Source organism: Rhea pennata, chromosome 12 (genome assembly GCF_028389875.1).
Source record: "Rhea pennata isolate bPtePen1 chromosome 12, bPtePen1.pri, whole genome shotgun sequence".
Classification (NCBI taxonomy): domain Eukaryota; kingdom Metazoa; phylum Chordata; class Aves; order Rheiformes; family Rheidae; genus Rhea; species Rhea pennata.
In genome coordinates, this window is record NC_084674.1 from 11,139,745 (window position 1) to 11,158,339 (window position 18,595).

The 18,595-nt window shown below is 45.2% G+C and overlaps 1 protein-coding gene across 5 annotated transcripts in view; it reads right to left on the minus strand.

Annotated features, from left to right (window-relative positions):
- SETD5 (SET domain containing 5) overlaps positions 1 to 17,356 on the minus strand; it is a 72,951-nt gene extending 55,595 nt beyond the window's left edge. For all 5 annotated transcript variants that reach the window (XR_009959662.1, XM_062585328.1, XM_062585321.1 and 2 more), the window contains exon 1: positions 17,210 to 17,356. The gene's annotated coding sequence lies outside the window, so the exon portion shown is untranslated. The remainder of the gene's footprint in view (positions 1 to 17,209) is intronic.
- Between the last annotated feature and the right edge of the window lie 1,239 nt (positions 17,357 to 18,595).

Consider the following 18,595-nt stretch of genomic DNA (forward strand, 5'->3'; position numbering starts at 1 on the left):
GTCACCTCTCACTCCTCCTGTAACCAGGACTCGAGAAAGAAACAGGGACCCTGTGGCAGCAAGAAAGTAGTAAAAGACTGGTTTGAAAACCTGTAAAGCTATCGCTCATCCCATGATCTGCTGGGGAGCAAAGACAGAGGAGAAACTGAGCTACTGTTCAAAGCCTCAAAAATCCAGGTTCTGGATCTTCCTGTAATCACTGCTTGCCAGTGCAAGCCTGAACTCCCAAACACGTACAACAGCTCTTCTGCGACTGGCAGCTTCAGCCCCACTCTCAGGAACCAGGAAACCATGCCGAGACACAGCACCGGCAACCATGGCAACATAACACAGTGTGGCAATTATGGAGCGGTGGCAGCCACTCCAAAGTTAAGGTCCAACCTTGCTTTCCATTATAAGGCTCATTTTGACCCTCCCCCACTAAAACGATCAGAAAGTGCGTGTTCAGCTCCAATCTGAGCTCCGTGGTTTGTGACCAGCAATTCTGCACTATTGCACCTGGACTTGAGATAATGCAAATGCATTCTTCTTCATATTGGAAGACGGTTCATCTTGATTTGAAGCTTATGTAATGCTCTTTTGCCACGTTCTAACAAACAGCAATTTGTCTAACTCATTCCAAGTGGAAAACTCCACTTAAAAAAAGAAAAAATTCTGCAACCCACACTGTACATGGAATGAGGCACTCAAATCCATTTACTAGTTAAGCTATGTAATCATTGAGAAGTATTAAAATCCAGTGAATTTTACATGGTTAACAAGGAGCTCAGGAAAGATTTCAGAAATCTCCCAGCATCCTGACAGGCTTTAAAGCTCAGATCGTAACACTGCCCTAACACATCCCCCTTTCAGTAAGATCTTAGTAAGAAACTCCAGATTACGGCGCTTTCCCAGAGCCTGGCAGCACAGTGGCATAAGCCATGGGCAATGCTTTGGGCATGCTGGGAATCTTCACACTTTTCCTGCAGATCTACTTTCCATAAGACAGAAAGATATTAGAAAGCAGACAGTCACTGGTGGTGCAGAAGGCTACCACGAGGGCCCAAAGAGAGCATTTCAGCAAAAAGCCTAGTTTCTTCTTCCGCCTCAATCTCTGAGGCTTCTGTCCACTTGCTGATGTTAAATTCTGTTCACAGGACATTTTTCATGTTTCATTCTTCTAGCTTACTTGTGTCTCGTGTGCTGTATTTGCAGTATGGCACGGATCCTAAAATACAGGTACTACCCACTGTAGCACAGCATGCCCTTACTCTGCACGTCAGATCTCCCATATTTACCCATTTGCATCAGCAATATTACAATAGTCAAATACACTGAACAAGTCATTAACCAACAATATATTGGACAAATAAGCTTTCAGGAATATAAATTATTTTTGTGAAGCAAAAAAATCAAACACTTTGACTATTCTGTTTTACCAGAAATTTATCAAACTTATTCTCAAAGCCACACACATGAAAGGTAAAAGCTGCCAACACGTGCTCCATAAAAGCACAACTGCTGCAAGCCATGGTCACCTTCTTCACTTGCTCATTTCTGTTAACAGGATGAAAAGCAGATAATCAAGTTGAATGTATTTTCAAAGTAAACATATATGATCAAAATCAGCAGTCACAAACCTGCAATCAGTGAGCAAGTATAGAAGTCACTTGGAATAAATTTACTGCTGGTTACTTGCAGATAAATCAGTAACTTCTACCTTTGGAGAGAGCTTCTCTCTGAGCACAGAAAGCTAACCAACCACCCTAACTACACACAGGTGGTAACACAGGAGTACTGAACTCAAACAGCTGGCTAAGGTGCTAGTTATAAAGCTCACACGAAAGCAATGCTGAGAAAATGGTTCTGTAACACATCAATAATGAAATTATGCCTGTCAGCACAACTGTAAGGTTTCTGAAATGGTCTATTATGAGAAATATCTCAAACACAGCTAAGCACAGGTACGTACAGCCACATGGTGAAACCTCTTACGGGGATTTGCATCTTAGTCTGAAATTTAATCGTTAATGCTGAAGAAAAGGTTGACAGCCCTCCTCTAGCTGAGGGAACATAGGTCATCCATCTCCCTCGATCCCATGATGGGGAAAGGGGGATGACGACACAGGCACACCACCACAGAGGAAAGATAAAGAAGGGAACTTTACTGCTAATCTTCTGCAACCTCTGCTGCGTGCAGTGCTTTCCGTGAGTAGCTGCTACAGGTTAACACGGATAAGGCTGACGGGATGCAGTAAATAGCAGGGGTTGCATTAGATCATGAAGCTGAAGGCCTCTGCTTTACACTGTGCAGCACCCCAACGCACTTACAAAGTTTACCAAGTCGTTAGCCTTAGGCAACTTGTAGTTGCTAGACAACCTCCTCCTCACTTAAGAAATACCTCAATTTATGTGACAAATCGATAGAGTCAACGCACAAAAACCGCCTCATCTTTCTTGGGACACAGAAGCATTTCCTGTTCTTCGCTTCAGCCCTGCGGAGATGACACTGATCAAGCTCCTTCTTCAGCGGAGCAGCGAGGAACGCGGCCTCGCAGGAGGAGAGGTGGTGGCAGCCCGGGCAGCCCCGCGAGCAGGCACGGCCCAGGCGAGAGCGCACGCCTGCACGCTCGGGCAGAGCCGAGCGGCGGGGCCCCGGCTGCGCAGGCAGCAGCTTTCGAGCACCACCGGAAGGGAATTTCAGAGCTCCACGCACCTGCAAAGGGCACCTGGAACCAGGTAATCGACGAAAATACAGAAACTCAGCAGCCACTGAGGGAGTGGTGGAACAGACAAACAAAAATAAAAAAAAATACAAGCATCATGTGGAGCAATTACTGAACTGAGTCACTCAGTTTCACAGGCGAATTTACAAAGCCAGGGAGGAGCAGAATCACTGGAGTACTCCCGTTTGAATGGCATGAAAACCAGCAACAAAGTGCCAACAGAATACTGCTCCTGACAACTATTTAATATTGTTTCAAACATGAAGAGGCTTTCAGACCAAGTTGAGTTAACCCGAGAGACTACACATACCCTGCATTAAGAATTAAACCTACTAGGAGAGCTTGTGCTTACTTTGCCTTTCAGAGGAACTGTAATATATTGCCATTGTGCAAATTTTTTAAATACAGATTCTAAAAAAGGATGAAAAAGATTTACAGACTTCTGCTGTGGTCAAGTGGAATTCAGAACCACTCATCTGAATACAGTGACTGCACAGAGTTACATCAGTGCCTCACTGTAGAGGCTTTCAGAAAGCCTTAACCGTATCTTAAACATCTTTCCCATACTGAGTTGCTTCAGAACAGAGTTCCAAAGATGCAAGCCACAAAGCATTAAATTTCAGAGTTCCCTTCACATCTTATAAGGCTTATGCAAGGCAGTATTCCCTCACTAAGTTAACTCTTTTTCCTCTCAATTAACCTTAATTTCATGACCTTGCATTTGACAGTGAATGCATAAATGTGAACTTGCTCCAATTGATTATGGCATGAAACATTCAAAGATTGTTAAATTCCAGTATCAGGGAAGGACCATTACCATAATCGAAACATTCACAGCGTATTTTCTCCAAAAATAAATCATTTGGGCCTATTTTAAAGGCTTAAGATGAACGTTCACTCCTCCTCTCTTCCCTGTAAACCATTCCAACATTTAATTATTGTCACTGTTAAGAAACTATTTCAAGATTGAATTTGTCTAACTTCAGTTGATATTGCTAGGCCTTTGTCAGCAAATCTCACAAGTCCTTTTAGAGAAGGATCCAGTCCTCGTCTCAATTGTCTTTTTAATAAGTTGAGTAGGTTGAGCTCCTTTAAACCTCCCATCATGAGGCTTATTTTCCAGTCCCTGGATCACTTCTGCAGCTGTCCTTTGAATTCTCTCCAAAGACACTGGCATTCTTCTTGAAGCATGGAAACCAAAATTCAATTCTAGTATCAGTCTTAATGTTGCAACGTTTGTAAGATTACTTACTTATTTTTGCTTGATATTCCTTTCCCCTGTCATTTTGTTATCACATTAACCCTTCAAAAAAAAAGACCTAAGTAGCATGTAGAGACAGTTAGCTGTAATGACCTTCCAATCCTTTGAGCCTCCACTTTTTAGAACTGTTTCACCTTGTAGGCCAGCTTTGCAGTTTTGCTAACAAATGCACCACCTTGCAATGGGACGAATTCATACATTTCGTTGAAATGTAGCAAAACAGTTGAGAGCTCTCTAAATACACTTTATCATCTCACAAATGTGCATGTCTGATAAGATCTTTATCAAATATTTTATGCTATCCAGGTAAAAAAAGACACTAAGTGGCCGTAAATCTGCTGCACAACTCTTGCTAGATTCAAAGAGGATTTTGCCTTCTTGCCCTCTCCCCTTAAAGCAAATATACTCCCCACACCTGCTATACCCCATCTATTTTCCACAAAATCATAAAATAATTTAGATTGGAAGGGATCACTGGAGGTCAACTGGTTTGACTACCCTCTTCCCCAAAGCAGGGCCAGCTCAGATCAGGTTGCTCAGGGCTTTGCCCATTTCTTCTACAGCACCACTAAGAGTATTTGCGTAACTATGCATTTTAAGGCCAAAAATAACCTACTGGTGATCTGACTTTCCACCTAACAAAGACTGGAAAAATCTCACCTAGTCATTTCTATACTTGGCATTGCAGCTTACAAATGAACTAGCCTGCGTTTGTCTAATATAGTCCACAGATCAGCATAGGATTTCCCACAGTTCTGTGGGGAAAATTTAAAATCATGTAATAGACTGTAGCGTAAAGGTCCCAAAGCAGCACCAACCCAAGCCTTTAAGTTTTCACAGCAATCAGAGTACATTTAGTAGTTTTTATGAAAACAGTGCAGAACTTCTCTAGAACTGTATAAAACACTTTCTCAGAAGCCTCTGGAGGATGTTGCAAAGTACCTAAGTGAAGCTCCAGCTCTAACTACATCTTCAAGGGAGACTCCTTCACTGCATAAGTGGACACTTAAAAGATTAGCTTCCCCATAATTTCATCTTAATAAAATATGGAATTGTAGCAAACATTGATATAATTTTAAATAACTTTCACATTCATAGTACTAACATTTATCAGTACCCATCTTTATCACTATTTTTACTTAGCAATACATTCACAGCTTCTATGTTTATCCGACTACCTAAGCAAGGACGTCCATCATCCCTTAGCTAGCAGAACATATCTTTCAACTTACACAGGCTAGTCCAAACAAAGCTTACCAGTGCTTGCTTCAGTCACTAGCAAGGATCTCCCCCACACCACAGAAAAAACGTGGTTACATAAACAAAGAATTAAGGTGGTCATATATTTGCCCAAACAAAACCATGCCATGGTAGTCAAGTTAACCCCCTTCCTTAAGGGATAGCTATTTGAAATCACAGCAGCTAAGAAAAGGGCTGTACTTAGTTTAACAGTATAAACTACTACACTAAAATTAGTGATGTTAGCTAGGAGCCGGTGGTCCTCTCACCATATATTCTTCCCTAATCATCTACTTGTGGCCCTGTCAGAGACGAGCAATACCTCCAAAGCTGACCCAGGAGAGCCACTTTGGTTCTCACATTATGTTCTCAGTTCTTACTCCTGACTAAAGTTATCAGTGCCATGTTCCCTGCTGACAGCTAGGAAACTCTTTAACCTGCAAGCTTGTGGAACAGAATCCACACACACACAAAAAAAATCCCATTGCATGAGTAAATGAGGCTTGACAACATGATGGAGTAAGTTTCAGGAGTATGAAGGCATTCTCAAGGAGATGGGCAGCCTGTTACAGCTTCACGTAAGCATAAAGGACACTGGTTTGCAGCATTCAGGAGGGAGATGTTCCACTGTTTAGATTAGATGCATTTGGTGCAATGACAAGTACATCACAGCTAGATGAATTTCAGCTGTAACAAAACACTGCATACTAGAAGAAAACTATAAACTCTTCCCTTCAGGCCAGCATTCCTACTCTGCACCATTCCTCCTTTTCTCTTCAAAGAGAAGTGAAGATACTGAATCTCCCTAAAACAAAATACTAACCAGAAAGTGTACAGGACTTCACTCTAACCAAGAGAAATTTCACATCCATCAGTCATCTCAGGATTAATTTGTTTTTGTCAGCATGGAAAAAGCTGAGAACTATCAAAGTCTCAGCTGTGTAACAATTAGACAGGAGAATAATTTCAACAAAGAAGGAAAACAACAAAGAAAACAAAAACTTCCTGAATCACGCAATTAGACTTCATATACACTAAGCATCCACAAACAGTTTGCTGAAGATACTGTGAAGGCCTCTTACAGGTTATCAGTCCTGATGACTGCAAATCAGTAGCAACATTGTTCTTAATCTGACCTATCTTGATAGCATTACAATGCTAATAAAAACAAACAGGAAAAATACCATGCATCATTACAAGTTTCCCCACCAACAACTCACAGTGGACTTTTTTCACCTATATCCATCATATACTGTACTTACGAGACACCTTTTAACAGCAGTATCAATGGCACCGTTTTATTGTACCATCAGAAGCAGCTAAAGGTATATGCAGAAGCAACACAGCACTGGCAGTGTCTACGTCCTGTAGTAGGCTAATTGCATTCAAACCTGTAATGGAGGTAAGGGTGAAGATTGGTATGCGTGAGAGAGCCATCTAAAGAAGTCTAAAAGAGACTATTTGCATCACTAGATCTGGAGTAAAGAAATCCATCTCTTATCTTCGCACCATTAATAAGACGCCCTGTGCAAGCTAATCCTTTTCTTTGAGCCTTAATCTTCCTATCTGTAAAATCAGAGTAACACTTCTAAGATGTTATATACAGTGCTTTCAGCCAGGCAAATGAAAAGCTAGAGCTAAATCAACAGATTTAGTCATCACAAGAATAGGACAAAGTGCCCTCAAAATTTGCATCTGGGACTTTTGGGTGGGGTGGAGGAATAAAAAAAAAACAATAGAATATAAGCCACTAGAAATCCAAATACAGATCATATAAAGACATTCAAACCAGCCTCACCTTTCACTGCAGTGATTTCACTTGTTTAATTTCAAATTTGCAACAGGTTGGAAACCCACAAGTGCATCCCAGAGGCAGCCGTCTCCCAACAAGCAGGGATAATCAGTTGAACTGGAGAGATTTTTTAAATCTATTTAGTTAAGCCAGTACAATTTTTCAGAGAAAAATTTACATAAAACCCTCTCAACACCAACAGAACTCCATAGCAATCCTCGTTGTTCAAAACAGATTTTTATTATTTTAAACCCACCTACTATCTCTGTAAAACGACTCTTAACAGTTTGAGTAATTTAATTTTACCCCCTCCAAAAAAGTTTCCATCACTTTCAAGTATGTATCAAGGCCATTTACGCCCTCCCTCACAATCTTGTCTTCATGTAAAACTGAAATACCAGAATTCCTTCAAAACATTGCCCCTACACTAACTCTCATGGGAACAGTCTATTATCACTCAGAAAAAGGAGCAAATCCTTCAACTCTGACACGAGAGGAGTGACAGCAAGCTAGAAACTTTTTTGCAAGACCAGTTTTCTCCTAAATCATCCCCATTCATGTTCAGTGTGTGATATGGCAAAGCCAGAATTTTCAGCTGAAGTATTTTACCCAAAGAATCCTTGCTGCATCTTTATACAGTTCTTTGAAAACCAGGGCAGTTGCATCAACATCTGGATCAGCCATTTCATTTTTTCCTGCTCATTTAAGATACCCTTTCTTCATGTGCAACTCCAATGAATTTCTGCTGATTGCAGTTTCAAACTATCAGTTCTAATCCGCATCCAAAAAGGCCTAACGACAGCATGTTCCAATGCATACTCACACTTTCAGAACGTGTTAGCACTTTATTTTTCATTACTTTATTACTTCTAACTGCTTACATAAGAACTAGAAATACAGGAGCATGAAGTAGAAATTGTGATGCATACTAATTTTACTACTGCATTTGCTGGTGGTTTGTGAGGAAAATTGTTTCCCAGTTAGTAAACTTGTGGTCTTCTTACATGTTTCATATATTGAATTTTCAAGAGGATATTCTGAATCTGTAGTGGCTTAAGAGAATCCACCAAATAGTGGTTCTGCTGCCAAGCACAAGAATATTTGTGCTCCAACTCTTAAAAAGCTCTTACTGACCCACATTGCATTCAGAGTGTTTTGGGAACTAACCTGGAAAAGTAAAAGGCACCATCCGTCTCCCAGCACTAACAAATGGCAACACCCACAGCTGTGCAAAGGACACAATCAGTTCAAGAACTCTGCATCCGAGTATCTTCCACCTTAGCTAAAGCATCCAAGAACAGCCTTTTTTTTTGAATGAAAAAATTTTGGGAGGAGTCAGGGAAGGAGGTTTGAGGCGTTTTCTTTATATATTTGGCAAGTTATACTGGGGCAGCTTTAACTTCAAAGATCTTCCTACTGAAGAGATTCTTGTGTAGCTGGGTAGGTCTAGGACAGGACACACCAAAACGTCACAAAGTCGATTCCTCAGTGAAACTTTCCACCTTCTGGCAGTCCTGTCGGATAAAGAAAGTGCCCAGCTGTGGGTACGCAGTTTGGGGAGCGCAGGAGGGAAAGTGGACAGTAACCACGCAGTAACTACACCTGCACATGTCACCCTACAAGTCACCTAGGTGTTCCGCACCCAAGCAACAGACTCAGCTACTTCACTGCAATGCCAGAACAACTGCCATCACTGGCAAGGCACAGCACAGCAAACATAACTGTTGCAACTGTTTGGGTTGGTTTATTGTACTTCTTGCAGCATGATTGTTTTGGGGGCTATTTGTGAAAGTTTCATTTTTTTTTAAATAATGAAATAAGAGATTACCCTCAAGGCAGATGAGCTTTCTTATTTTCAAGAGGTAGCATTCATGCCCAGCGTTAATTCTTGTGCAGTAGCAGGTATTTGGAGGTGGCATGACATGCTGCCATTTAAACAATTTCATCCAAACTGAAATTGCCAAAACACTGCCTCAAGTTCTTCTAGACCAAATGGTCTAACTAGGTAAGAAACTAAAAGCCTCAATATATTATAAGCTGGTGCAATGGGATTTGAAGTACACAGACAAAAGCTCTACTTCAAATGAAAGCTGCTACAGCTAAGTTCTATACATTCAAGAAATAGGCTTTGAGTTTCCACTGCAACTAGCATTGCCTCATTTAAGTTTTTGCAACGTTCCAGTCTCATTCACATCTGTACATTCTTTTCAGTAAAGCTATATTTTCATTACTATGATTTTTATTATTCTATTTTTTATACATCTGATTGACAACATACCCTCAGTAATTCATGATTTTCTGCAGTGCCTCAATATTTTACAAGTCATAATACTGGCAAGCTACTGCAAAATAAAAACTTCCTAATTATCAGGTAAGAAAGGATAATGAATATTGTGATGCGTTTATTTATACAGAATTGTAATAGTTGCATACCAGTTAATATTTTGCTATTTTCCAAAATGAGGATCACTTCAACTCACTGCGATACTAACTTTCTGCAAAAATACACTTAAAAGAATTTACTATTTTAAAAGCAAAGTTAAGCACCATGATTCAGTTATAACACCGCTCAAACACCACAAATAATGTCTACATTAAAACTTAATTCTGACCACCTTACTGAAGGAACAAGAACAGAAAGGAAAGACTACACTAGCAATTTTCAACCAGAGAACTATAGGTTTGTCTAAAGAAAACACTTCACATACAGCAACCAAGGATATAAACCTACAGCACGTCATAGATGCCACAGCAGCCCCTTCAGTGGACAGGCAGAGGGGACAGTAGTTCACTTTCCTTTAAAAGAGAAGTGTGAAGTTACATGAGACAGCTTGAGCTGACTATACAGTACTCTGCCACCAAAAAGCAGAGACCCTGATCCCCTTCCCCATCATTCCCCATCATATCCTCTGTGCTTCCACCCATATGTTCTCCCCTACGAATTTTGTGAGAGCTCTGGAAGCTTATCAAATCTCTTTGTGAGCCAATTCAACTCACTATCTTTGCAAAAAAATCATCCAGCAAAAACAAAACATAAAAAAACAGAATAGCTTTCTGCTAGGTTAGCAAGCTGAACTGGTTCAGAAAGGGATCCCAACAAGAACCAGAGCTGGCATGATAGAAAAGGCAGAACTATCTGCTGGGGCGGGGGGGAGGAAGGAAGGGGGAGCCAAACTCTCCCCAGTCAGCAGCAGAGCCATTAGATCTACTCAGCTGTCTCATGTAGCTTCACCTGGGGTAACCTCACACTCAGGGTGCAGTTCTGCAATAGTTTAAAGCTGACTTCAGCTGGCACTGCTTTCATGCAGCCTCCCCATCTCCGTCCTGCTCTGCTGCTATCCTGACTCCACAGCAAGGCAGTTCAGAGAGAAGCCAGCAGAAAACTCAAACTTCAAAAAATGAAACATGTTTATTTTAAGCCAGGAAGCCTTCCTGAGTAGTTCACTAGAGGGGCAGACGTTTGCCAGAGGAGAGGCAGAAGTCAGAGTGGCAAAGTAAGCAGGACTGTGGTAACACCACATCAGGCCAGCTTGAATTGCCACGGGACCATATCATTAACGTGTAACAGAAACCTCCACAAAGCTGTGCAAAAAATAAAATGCCCATTTCAGCCTAACATGCACAAATTTTCATGCAGAAGCAAATCCCGAGGCGCACGTTGGAAGAACCGCACGACAAAGCAAGTCTGCAGCAAGCTCAGAACCTGGCTTTCACTGTCTAAGCATCCTCGTTCCATGCCAACTTCCAGGCCGTCTTCATGCTCAACACCCTTGAAATTCATGAAACTGCAACAGGAACTTTGAATCAGAAATAAGTTCTTCTCTACAGTTAACCAGATCCTACTTAACTTAATCAAGCAGTTCTCTTTTCTTCAAAAGTTCACCTTAGCCATATTTTCAGGGAAGTTCCAGATCTCACTGCTGTGGCAGATGTTAATTTACAGCTACATTACTGAAAGCATTCTTGCTGCACAACTATAAATTGTTTGGCCCTAATGCCACCAATAAACAGGAAATAATTTGTTTTACTGTCTTTAGTTACAGGCCACACGGATTTAAAAGTTTCATACATTCTTCCATTAATTTAAACAGACTACAAGTTTTTATAAATTGATACTGCAGTTCAGGTTGAGACACGCTTACTATTTTAAGTGTTTCACGTTGAATCCCCAGGGCACTTCGTTTCCTGAATCAGTGGTTCTCGATCTTTTTCCAGTGTATTCTTTCCTTCCTACAAGCAAGGATACAGTCCCATTTCTCCACTCTCTCCTGTAAAAATCATTTGAGAATTACTTATTGGGAGCAGCTTCCACACAGGCCTCCTGAAGGGGTACACTGCTAGGGAGCAGCTAAGAGCACTGCCAGAAGACACAACTCCGGCACGAGCAGAGCTGGGAAGCAGAGTCATGCTGAGAAATGCTCCTCTGTTCCTATTCTCTGCACTACTTGGCTGGAGCTGTATCTCTCTCAGAAGCAAATTTCTTTCCTTCTTTCAGTCCAAACAAAGTGGTCTTAAGTGGTCTTCCTTATCCGAATGTTTTCATGCAATACAATCCTCAAATAAAAAACAAAGAGCAGAAGAACAGCAACTATTCAATTATTTTTATGATAGAAAGTCTATGCAAAACCAAGAGACTATCAACAGATTGAAATTCAAAGCTTCAACTTTTTTTAAAAAAATGAATCACCATTAACAGGCATGTTCTGTTAAAAAGTTTCACGGCATGGTCTCAGATTCATTCCCTATCAAGGACTTGCATTTCAGACTGGCTCACTTCAAAGCCAAGAGTATTCTTCTTAGTATCAGACCTGCAAGCTCTTTTCTGTGCCACTGGCTTAATAGCTGAAAAGTTTGGTCTTCTTGATCAACAAGGATGCAGAGGAAAACCCAGCACAATATCATGGAGTGGTATGAGCTCTGCAAGGACAACAGGAATAAGCCTGAGTCAGTAAATGAGCAGCTACCAAAAAACACGCAGTATCTTATTTCCAGTGTTAATACGATTGCAATTTTAATCACATTCTAAATATGAATACATCAAAAGCATTGCCACTTTTCAACTTAAAAGCCATTTTGAATTACTTCAGGGCTGAAAGATTTTGTTTTTAAAATTCACATTTTGTCTCAAAAGGTGCTTATAAGTTTTTTTTTTAATAAGCTAAATTAGAATAAGCAAAAAAAGTTTGCTGTCTTAAACTGCACAGACCTGCCAGCTTAGGATACCTCCAGTGCTAAACTTAGGTCTTCCATAACCCTCAGGGAAGAATACAATACCTAGCTATGTTACCTAGTTTATAAGGAATAAACTTTAGCAAAACTAACAGATGACTTTCAAACTTTATTCTAAAAGCCAGGTTCCTGGCTATTTCTTAGAGTAGGTGTTTCTCAGTACAACTGTTTTACTTTCCACCCTGTTCATTCTCCCCTTTTCTTAACATTTGCTGAATACAGGAGTACTAGATTCCTGACCACAAAAGAAATTATTTCTCATGCTCACTGAAAGCTTGCCAGTCATTCAAACTTCTGACAAGTCCTCGCACATTTTCCCACCTTGAAGCCTGAGCCCATCAGCACACTTTTCTGAATGCTTCCCATATTGCTCAAATAAGTTACTTTCCTCCTACCAAACCTCCCAAAATCCAAACTCATCAAGATGACTTTTCTTCCTCATATTGCTTTAAAATATAATTTGTGTGCATTTGCCTGCTTACACATTTAAATTATCTTTAATGATCATGAAGTTCAGATTTACAATTTAAACAATGACAGTAACACTTCTGTGGGGTCTTTGGCAACAAAAACTAGTGTTCAAATTATTACTCATCACAAAATTCTCCTTTTGGGCTGCAGCTTTTCAAGTTTGGACTCATCAGTTAGTTGAAATGAGGTAAAAATAAAAATCCCTTTTGCTATTTTTGTTACAGGAAAATAATACTTCACCACTAGCTTAGAGGTGGAGAGGGGAGATGAACAAGAATCTCCTGATTTGTCATATAGGTCATCCTCTGAGAAAAAGAGTAACTTTGCTAATTATAGAAAAAAATTAAACGAGGAGCAGTTGAAAAAAAACTGTTTCTCAGCCTGCTCAGTGGGCATTAGCCATGATTTCAGCAGCTTAGCAAGTCCCACCCCTTTGCAAGCTCAGCGGGGAGGCCAGGAGAACTGCACATTCTCCCTGCTCAGCAGGGACAGGGGCCGCCGCTCGGATGACTTGCTGCAGGAATACTGGAAAATTGCCACCAAAATAGCAAATTGTTAAATAAAAATAATAATAATATTAATAAAAAACCCGCAGCAACTTAAGTGAGGAATTGAGAAAACTGAAAAAGTGAAAAACTCAGCTCCCGTAGTTTCAAGAAGATGTTGAACTCTTGCTGCACTACAGTCCCGGGCAACTCATTCCCTCCCCCCTACACCGACCAAAATAAGCAAAAGATTTAGGTTAAGATAGATTTATGCAAAATTGTTTTGCTACTTATATGGTTAAATTAGAGACTACTATGAACTCTTGCCACAACTCATTCATGTAGGCCAAAGACTGACTCTGAAATCCCTAACAGTTCTAACAATCATAGCTGGTTTTTTTTTTTTGGGGGGGGGGGGAGGAGAGCAAAAAAACTAAATTGACAAATATAATGCAATAATTATTTATTTTTCAATCAAATAACAGCTCAATTTTCATATAGGCAACTAAGATTTAATATCTCACATGCTATATACATTTAAGCATATACTTTAATACTTTCAGCTGAAGTACTATTACTTTACCTTCTATTAAAAAAAAAAAAACTTTTGCCTATCACAACTTTTCTTATATACTGAAAATAACACAAGATTTCATTGGCAAGGTTTCTAGGTTACATACACAAGCAGCACCAGAGTAAGAATGCAAGTGTGCAATAATACAGTAATATTGCCATGAAAACAATCATTTTTCAATTTTCAAATCTCAGAGCACTCATTATGTTTGCCCTACTACTGCCAGAATAGATAGAAACATTCTTATTTCATCACATCATTCAAAACAAGTTTGTAGAAGCTTGCTCCATCCAAAATGGGAGAAAGCACAGGCAAGTCAGACTACATAAATTACATTATCAGGATATTACACATTAAGCTTAGTCCTCCCTCACATGCTTTGCACGTGAGATTTTTAACCTAAAATGCTTTTTTATTTCATAGAACACTCGGAAAACTTAAATCAATATCCCCAACCCCCCCAAAAAAGCATAAACTTTTGGGAGATCCAGTTCAACAACATCTCTCTGCTTTGACTTATCACTTCTCAAAGTAAGAACCGGTTGTAACTGAGTACTCTTCCTAAAAAGGGAATTAAATGTATATGCGATTTCACCACCCCACCTTGGGCTATAATCTCAGATAACATTAACTAAGGAATATTGTATGCAGGATACTTGGAATTTGGCAGTAAAATGAAAGGCCAGCGCCTTGTCAAAGTGGCATTAGTTATTCAACAGGATGCAAGCGAACAAATTTATTCCCCATTACCATGTACAATCTCTGTAAATTGTAAACAATCTACAGAGACTGTAAAAAAAGATGAAGGGGCAATGAAGATTACTTGCTGCATTTTATGAAACTGCAGATGCCAGGGTTAGCATCCTCACAAAACTAAGTTCTTTGCTGTTGACACGTTGCATTATGCTGCTGGGCAGATACCACGTTCTGCTGCAGAGGTGGATGCATTTTAGGCGCATTTAAAGTTACTCGTTCACCCTACCTTCCAAAACAATTTAGGTGCTACAGATTCTCAAATACAAGTTACTGTACAAGTTTTGCATCTAGAGCCTTACTGCTGCCTGCCAAGTGAGTTTAAGAGCATATTTGATCTCTTTCACATTACTCTGATCCTGGATTTTTTTGCTTCCAGGTAGTAATAATTATGAGTTGATAACCCATGCCAGGAATCGACAGGGAGCAGGGAGAAGGGTTCCCCCTTCTAGACATTAGTTTGGAAAGATAACAGTTGTTTTCTAATACTAATGCATTTTTCTTTCACATGCTGCCTACCTCAATTAACAATTTTCAGTTAAATCATCTTTAACAAACACACTGGAATATGCCAATAGCTTCAATTCAGCAATACAGTATCATATAGACATGGCCAGTGCTGTTAAGTAGATAAGGAAGGCACTCACTCTTCCTTAAAAAAAGGAAGCTACTGCACTCAAGTAGGCAGAGCGTGGATAGGAGCTGGCAGATTCCATAATACATAGTCACATCAAAAATGGCCTCCCACAAACTGTTTCTTCATTAAGCATTTGAGTCAACTGAAAGAGAGGAATCTTTCACACTATTCACAGGATGTTTCATCTCTGTATTCCACAGCAAAGCAGTATTTGCCATACATTTTTGACATGCAAGCACACAAGCTGCGGCAGCGGATAGATTCTGTTCTGTATCCAGCAGCAGAGGGAAACTCCTCTAGCTGCGTGCTGTTTCCAGTTGCAAAGTTGAGCTGGGCCATTATTTTGACTGTTCTCTAGCCTGTGAATGGAAAATCCCTTCTCAGCATTAGCAGGCTGGTGTCTGCTGCACACACCCACCGCACACAGCAGAAATTCCAGTCAATAAGGCAAGTGGGGCCCAGCCGATGGAAGGGGAGGAAGGAGACATACAAACAATAAGGAAAGCATCTGGCTCGGTTACTGGCTGGAAAGGAGACTGGAGTTCAAACGAGACATGACTGCAGCCTTCAGTTAACAGGAAGATCATATCAATTCTCACCGTCCTAGTTTTCACACAAACCAAAATATCTAGGAAAAAAAAACGTAGCTCAGGGTTTCTAGCCCAGGTTCTCAGGCAATGCCATTAGCTACAGAACAACGATGAAACCCACTTCATAGGGTTTTATCCTGCTGGACCAGAACATACGCTCTTCTACTTTGGACCTGTGGAAACAGCCTCAGAAGTAAAGCCCTTTCCTGAATGCGAGCCAGCCATCTCCTCACCACCACACTAATGGAGGCTGCTCTGCTGTCCTTCCCTGGAGATAGCAGCCAAGTCTACTGAAGCTTCTCTCATAGCAACCAGAGCTCCAGAGCCAACAGCAGCTGCTGTCACTGCCTTGAACGCTTCCCCACAAGATCCAGAACCGAGCAACACCCTCCCCTCCGCACCTCTCCAGCAAAGACCAGAAGGCTGGCAACAAGATGACTTCCCAGGTCAACCACAAGAAAAAAAAAAAATCCAGTATTTCCTATATAATAAAAAGAGAAATCTCCTCTTTCTACTGAAAAAAAAAAGGAAAATTCTTTTTCTTGTTTTAGATTTTGCCTTACAGCAGTAACACTCCAGAACGAGCCGGGGTAGCGGGGAAGGGGGGGGGGGGAATTGTTTGAAACATGTCAGACACCAACATACCTCCCCCCCCCCCCAGCGCAGGGAGCCTCTCCCTCACCCCTCCGCGCCCCAGGAGGCCGCTGGAGGGTGCGCACAGACCAATGCCCTTTAAAGGGGCACCGGGGCCGCAGAAAGCGGGCAGAAAGGAAGGAAGGGATAGAAAAATACATGTATATAGAAAAGGGGGGAAAGGAGGAGCCCACCGGCGTAGCCCAGCTGCCGGCGGAGCAGCGCGGGGGCCACGGCCGCGGCGGCGCCTCCCGCTCGACGGGCACGGCGAGGCCTCGCGCCCCGCTCGGCCGCTGCCCGCTCCCGGGCACGGCGGCGGCCGAGCGGCGCCCGCCGCCGCCGCCGAGCCCCGGGCGCCCAAGGACGGCCGCGGGCTGCCGTGACCTTGCCGCGGCCGGCGGGGGAGCGGCGCCGCGAGCCCCCCGGCAGCGGCCGCACGTGCCGGCCGCCGCGCCATGAGAAAGCAGAAAATGCAGGTCAGCTCCCGCCCCCGCCGCGGCCCCGGGAGGCGGCGGGCAGCGGCCGCGCGCCCCGCGCCAGCCCGCCGCCCCCTCCCGCCGGCCTCCACCGGGCCGCACAGGCCGGAGCAGCGGACGCGGCGCCTTTCCCCGGCGCTCGCCGCTGGGCGCCCGCGGAACCGCCGCGACCCGCCGGGGCCCGGCGCCGCGGGCAGGCGCGCACCGCCGGCACCGCCATGATGGCCCGCGCCGCGCCGCGCCTCCCCGCCGGGCCCCCGCGCCGCGCCGCGCCGCCCCCCGCGGCCCGCGCCGCGCCGCCCGGGCATTCCCTCCCCCGCGGCGCCGCCGCCGGGCCGGCCGGCGCCCTCCGCCCCGCCCGTACCTGGCCGGCCCGTTCCCCGGGCCCCCGCGCGGCACTAGGCCCGGCTCAGCGCCACGGCGTTTCCTGGGCGGCCGGCGGGAGCGAGCCCCTCGGCGGCGGCCACGGCGCCAGCCCCTCCCCCTGGCGGTGGCGGCAGCGGCGGCGTCTCCCCAGGCCGGGCGGAAACGGCACTGGGCGCACGGGGATCCCCGGCGCCGGCGCCAGGGGCGCCCCGGGCACGCCCCCTCCCACTCCCCGTTGGCTGCCGCGGCGCTAAGCCCCGCCCCGCCGGGCTCGCCGCCGCCGCCGGCGCCCCGCCCGCTCGCACTTCCTATTGGCCCCCGCCGCGCCCGGGCGCGCCTGTGCTGCCGCCTCATTGGGCGCCGCGCGCCAGCTCCGCCGCTCGCCCCACGGCCGCGGCTCCCCATTGGCGGGCCGATCTGCCGGTCGGCCGCGGAGCGGCGATGTGGGCGGGGGCGGCCGCCGGCGTCGCTGCGGTTCGCCCAGGCGGTCCGCGGCGGTGTCTGCCGGCCCAGGAGCGCTACGTGCCGAGGGGCGGGGCCGGGCGGGCCCGCCTCGCCCCGCCCCGCCCCCGCCGCGGCGCCGCTCTCCGCGGGGTAACTCCCGCGTCGGGACACGTGGCAGAAAGAAGGGGCGGCGCGGGGCAGCCGGGATTCCTGGGCGGCAGCCGCCGCGGCGCTGCGCATGCGCGACCTCGGCTCGGGCCGGGGGGGGGAGGGGCACGCGCATGCGCGGCGCGGCGCGCGCGGGGCCTGCAGCTCGGCACGTCCGCGCCGCGGGGGGAGGCAGCGGCCGGCGGCGGGCGGCCGTGGCGGGGTGGGGGGGGACCCCGGCCTCAGGAGGGCGGGCAGGAGACCGGCCTCGGCCCGCCCCGTGGGCCCCACGCCTCGTGGGCGGCCGCTCTCGCCTCGGGGCTGCTTGGCGGTGCTTCCCGCCGCTTCCCCGGGGTCGCGGCCCTTCCCGTGTCACGGTTTTTCCGCCTCCCCCCCCGCAGCAGAGCCGCCTTCCCTGGCAGGAGCGGCCCCCCTCGTGTAACGCTGCCGTGAGCTTACTATCCGGGGGGAAACCGTGGCTTTCACCCGGAGCAAAAAGGAAAATAAGGCACGCAGCTGGACCCTGCTGCTCGCCGGGCCCCGAGTGCCAGACAAAGGATGTGGGCTGCTGGCCACAAGCCCTTCCTGCGTAGCCCCCGCGCGAGGTGAGGGCCCGGCAGCGGTCCTCTCCCCGTAAGCGAGAGCCACCGGGACAGCCGCAGCGGTGGTACGCGGTCGCTCCTGGGAGCGCAAATCTGGAAGGCCAGACGGCGCTGAGCTCCTCAGGAAGGACCCTGTGACATTCGGGAGTGCTAATACCTGATGTAAAAACTGTCTGTTGTGTCCGTTTTCA